Below are 6,000 nucleotides of genomic sequence, written 5' to 3' on the forward strand. Positions count from 1 at the left end.
GGTAGAGAAACACACCTAAAAATGTCAATTGATTGTGGTCCATAAAAAAAGATGAATAAACATTACAAATGAGAAAATCAAATAAGGACATTAATATAAATATACAAACAAATATAACCCCTTACCTTTTTTACCTTCTTCTCCTTGGATAGTGTTAAATTAATTGTACCCAATATCTTTTTTATATTAAAGTTCAATATATAAAATGATGATCCCTACTAGGTACTAGAGTACCATGATAAAAGTAGATTATAAAACAAGATGATATACCTCTAATTAATAAACATTATAAGGCTGACGTTTAGGGTAACTACACATTGGTTAATGAATGATAAGGATTGTTAAAGATTAGGGATTATATCAATGTTGTGTTACTTTGATAGATGTTAAAAGAGAGATTAAGGTATAAAAGTCATGCTTAAATTTTGAATCCTATATAACATGTGAAAGGATAATGGTAGAATAGATATTTGTTGAATAACGATTGTTGGAGTAAACTTATATTTACTCATAAACTTATGTTTACTTATATTATTCATTTTCATTGGCAGTAGACAAAATGTATTATATTTTTACTATTTACCTACATGAAATTTGTTCATATTAGATGTTGGGTAGTTATAATTAGCTACCTACAGTGGAAGTTCATTGATGTTTGGATTGTCTCCTTTTTCTATATAAGATAACTTATGTACATTGTTGTGCCATCTCAATATCATATCATTTTGTGTTTATCTCTATCATTCAACTTTATCTATTATTTCAATTGTCTATCATTTTCTTAATTTCTGCAATAGTCATTGATCTTGTTTAAAAGTGATTACAAACCCCCAAAACTTATTAGAACCCTAGGCTATCTCTTCTTTGAATTAGAGACATACACCAACCATTAATATATGAGCTATTGTAGCTCCACAACTGTTTTTATCTCTATCGACACATTATTTATGTAGACTTGCCGAAACATCAGTTGAGTTATATTCATGCTAGATCAATATCATTTATTTTGATTTTCTTTTTTTAATTTTCAAATGAAATAGTTGCCTTGGAGATTAGCCAAAGGTTCACTATAAGTATTGTTTTCTTGATACATCACCAATTACAATAGTATTTGTTGCAATGTCTTTTGAGTTTTGGAGGAAATTTTATTTGTTGTAATATATCACTGACCACCTTTAATCATCACACACTAAGTCAGAAATTAAGCTTGGAAAAATAAGTCAACTTTGACTATTAAACACTTTTAGTCTAAGAATCAAACCTTAGCATATGATGTTTAAGCAATCCGTACATCACCAAACAGATTCAACAACATTTTCAGATGACAATATAAAGATTAACTCAATTGATTGAACTTTGATGCGGTATAATCCTGTAATTTTTGTGTTTTCGGATGCTAGGTTGATGTATTTAGTTTTCCTAAATCTATTGTGTATCTTGTCTTGCAGATTTCTGTGTTCCATCTAATTTTAGTTTTACTCCATACGTCTGATTCAATTCTAACAAATTAATCAATTTGCGGACTCGTACTGCATGTTCTTGGCTTAGTAAATTACCTTTTTTTTTTTGGGCGATCAGTCCTCGTATTGGATTAGGTAGTAGTTTTTTGTAATGTGCTAAAGTTGTTCTTATCTTTGGTGAGCTCTCTTCCCAAGCTGGTTTGCTTGCTGTAAATTGTGCTACAGTGAGAGATCAAACATTGTTGTGATTCTTCATTTGGACAGGGCATATTAAATTGTTTGATCACAATTTAGTATCTAGAACTTGCATTCTGATATTTTCTCAGCTCTGATATAGTTTGGAAAGTCAACTAAAAAATTTATTTGCTATTTGCACTGTACACTGCATCGCCAATTTTTACAGACGCCATTTCAAGGGACAACTCTAATCTGCAGCGATCGCTAGCATTTTTGAGCGACAGAGATCCATTGGTAGTGATTCCGCCATCCATTTTTTTAATTTGGTTGATGAATTTTGTCCATGTCATTTTATTTCATCGAACTTAGCTACCTGTAGTGATCATATCCTTTTGAATGGATCAGTTTGATCAATAACTTATGTTTACAATCACTTTTTGGCTTATTTACCTCTTGGTTGGCCAATTGAATTTTCCTAGAGATTAACCACCATATTCTTTATGTGTTAGGGTTTGTTATGAATAGAGAGAGAGAGAGAAAGGTGACACCACAAGGAGTTTGCAATATAATTGGAATTCTAAACCCCTATCGCCAATGTGAGAGATAATATAGCATTTTTCCTAAAGTGCATTATATCACAGCATGAGAAGACGAGTTTTCGAGACAGGCATCCAGATCCATTTAACTGAATAGTGAAGATAGAAATACTAAAATTTACATTTCAAATCTAAAACATAGAGCATCAAATATAAGCACAACATCTATCATAATATAGGGGGCTGTTGAAAAGGATGAGGAGATCAATCAAACGAGCATGAATCTTTTCTCAAATATGCTCTCTAAAGATTGATCTCTTGATTTAGGTGATCAATGGGAAGTCATTTCTATGATTCATTCCTTGGTGACCCTAGATTCTTAGGATCAAAGTACCAGTATAAAATTTATCTTGAGGAATTTTGGGTAATTGCTTGTTAGTTTTGATAGCTTAGACAATTATTCATCCATATGTAGTTAATTAGAAAATAATTATTTTGCTAACTAATTGGTTAGATTAGGGATAGAAATTTGTTAATTAATTGACCACTTTTAAAAGTAACTAGAAACCAACTTGATTAGGGTTGTTAAGTTGTTTTTAATCTTGATGGTAGATTGAGAATGAATCTCGATCATTGGTTTTCCAACAAGAGTAGTATAAAAGGGTGTCATGAGGGCCTTTGGACAACAAGATGTCTATAGAAGCATTTGCAGTGTTAGTAAATGAGTTTCCTATGATAGAAAACTATCTTGTAGTGTTAGCAAGGGCGTAGTGATAGCATTGGGGATAGTAGTGGGGGAATACCAATAGGAGAAATTAGGAGGTTGCTAGAGTTTTGCTAGAAAGAGGCAAGGAATTTTGTATCTCTTAATTTGTTGAAGTTAATATAATTCATCTATAGAACTAGTTTTCCCTTAGGAGTGTTTCTAGAGATGATTTATCTGAAAATATTGTGTTCTTTGTGTTGCTTATTTATTTTAATATTTTATAAGTGAAGTTGAGGTTGTCTTATTTTTCTATATCAGTTATGAATCTATTTTTGGTAGTTTAATAATCATTTAAGATAGGAGATTAATAATTAGTGACTGCAACAGAAATTTTCACATGATATCATAGCAGTGTTGAGGATAGAAGTGTTTTTCCCTAGGAAATAAATTAAGGGTTCATAAACCCTAGATTGATCTCTTTAGAAATATATTGTTTTAATCCCCTGAGATGGCTTCAACTTGTTTGAGAGAGTAGGATAGATTGAATGGTGCCTCAAATTTTGGAGTCTATAAGGCCTAACTTTCTTTACTGTTGGAAGAAAATGGTATCAAGGATTATTTTACCAATTTTGTAGTTGTACCTATAGATGCGACACAACTTGCAGCATATGAAAAGGAAGATGCCAAGGGGAGGAGGATAATCCTTGATGTTTTCAGAGATTATATTATTCCACATATTTCAAAGCTAGATACAACAAAGAAGATGTGGTATGCCATTATTAATTTGGACTAGAATGCCAACACCAATAGGAAGATGATTCTCAGAGAGAAGTTGAAGAATACCTAGATAAACCAGGGAGAAGATGTCACAAGTTACCTTACCAAGCTTAGACTTATCAATGATGAGTTAGTAGTTGTTGGAGACAGTCCCAATGATTATGACCTAGTAAGAATGGCCCTAAATGGATTTACTAAGCAATGGGGTGTCTTTGTTCAAGTTGTTAGTAGATGAGATACCTTACCAAGTTGGGATTGACTATGGACTAATTTCACTCAGGAGGATTTTAGACTAAGTCTTGTCAATGAGACCAAGAAGAATCAGAAAAGTGAGGTGGAATAGGAAAATGTTGCCCTAGTGGAGAAATGGAAAGAAAAGAAGGGGTCTAGCAAAGGATCAAATTCACAAAGTTAGAAGAATAAGAAGGACCTTTCTAAGGTCAAGTTCTTTGGTTGTCACGAGTATGGTCACTATGTTAGTGATTTCCCATAAAGGAAGAAGGCAAAGAAATAAGTGGCAACTTCAACTAGTCCAGAAGAATTCTTTAGTAGAATGGAAGATAAGTTTGCCTTTATAACTTGTATGGTGAGTTCTAGCTCACAGTGTGTTTGGTATATAGATAGTGGAGCATCATTACATATGATAGGAGTTAAAGAGTATTTTTCTAGTTATAAAGAGGAGGACAGCAATATTTAGATTTCTATGGGAAACTTGTCCAAAGTCAACCCAGTTGGGAAAGGGAGAATGGAAAGACAATTCCACTTCATGATGTGTTACATGTGCCAGGCATTGGTATGAATTTGATTTTTGTATCTATTCTTAAATATAGGGGGTTTAATGTACTATTTAGAAGGACACATGTGTTGATTAAGCACAAGGATTGGAAATCACCCATAACTATAGGAGTTAGGAGTGGTCACCTTTATAGATTTTAGTTTTTTACTCCTGAGGCACTCATGAGAAACAATAATCCTAGAGATCTTGGAGAGCTATAACATAGGAGGATGGGCCATATTCATCATGGAGTACTCAAATTGCTTTGTTAGACTATGAAAGGTGTTCCAGAGGTGAGCACAGAGCATGATGATGTGTGTTGGGGAAGTTTGTGAAAGCATCTTTTCCAAGGAGTGACACCATATTTGAGGGTGTTTTTGATTTAGTACATTCAGATGTATGTGGACCGATGTCAAGAAAATCTCTTAGAGGATATGAGTACTATGTTACTTTTATCAATGATTTCTTGAGCAAGACCTAGATATACTTATTGAAGACCAAGGATGAGGTTTTTAGTTGCTTCCAATAGTTCAAGGCTCTTGTAGAGAACTTGATACGAAGGTAGATAAAAGTTCTTTGATCAAAAAATGGAGGAAAGTACAAAGGATATAACTTCCAAGAGTTCTTTACTAGAGAAGGAATCAAGAGAGACTGGACTATTCCTTACAATCCACAACAGAATGGAGTTTCTAAGAGGAAGAACCATTCTATATTGAAGGTGGCAAGAGCTATGCTACATGACCAGGATATTCCCTGCTACTTATGGGTAGAGGCATGTAGTACATTAGTCTACATTTAGGATAGGGTTCCACACAAGGCACTAGGGAAGATAACTCTAGAGGAAGCTTTCATAGAAAAGAAGCCAAGTGTTGGTCACTTTAGAATATTTGGGAGTTTAGCATACTGACATATTCTAGGAGATACACGTACCAAGTTAGATCACACTATAGAGAGAGTGTACTTTGTTAGGTACATTGAAACCTCAAAGGCATATAGAATTTTTATCCCTGAGACCAAAAGAATTATTGTCAGATGTGATGTTAAGTTCGTGGAGGACAAGGCATTTAGAAGCTCTAGAGGTTTGCTAGCAGATGATCAAAGTGAGCAACCAACAAAAGCTCTAAGGCCTAGTCAAGGGGAAAAAAAAGAAAAAAGTACAGTTGTTAGTACAAATGTAGGCTTAGGTGGTGAAGTTTCACGAAGCATGGAGCAATAGGTGCAATAGAAAATGCATCTAGAAGAATTAGAGCTTGATGTTTCATCCTCTACAGTTCACAGAAAGAACTGTAAGGCTCAAGAGACACAAAGGGATACTCTAGAGTTTATGGGACCTCCTAGGAAGAGCACTAAAGAGTTGAGACAACCAACCAAGTTCAATGACTATGTGGCATTAGTTAGTCAGTTTGTAGATAGTGAACCTTACAACTATTAAGAGATTGCATGACATTAAGTATGGAAGGATGCTATGGTTGAGGAGGATAACTCAATTATACAAAATATTGTGTGGGAGGTGGTGCTTAGACTAACAGATACATTAGTAGTTAGATCATGCTAGATCTATAAGATAAA

The sequence above is a fragment of the Cupressus sempervirens genome, chromosome 4, assembly GCF_028749045.1.
Source record: "Cupressus sempervirens isolate cs-2001-9-10 chromosome 4, ASM2874904v1, whole genome shotgun sequence".
NCBI classification, from domain to species: Eukaryota; Viridiplantae; Streptophyta; class Pinopsida; order Cupressales; family Cupressaceae; genus Cupressus; species Cupressus sempervirens.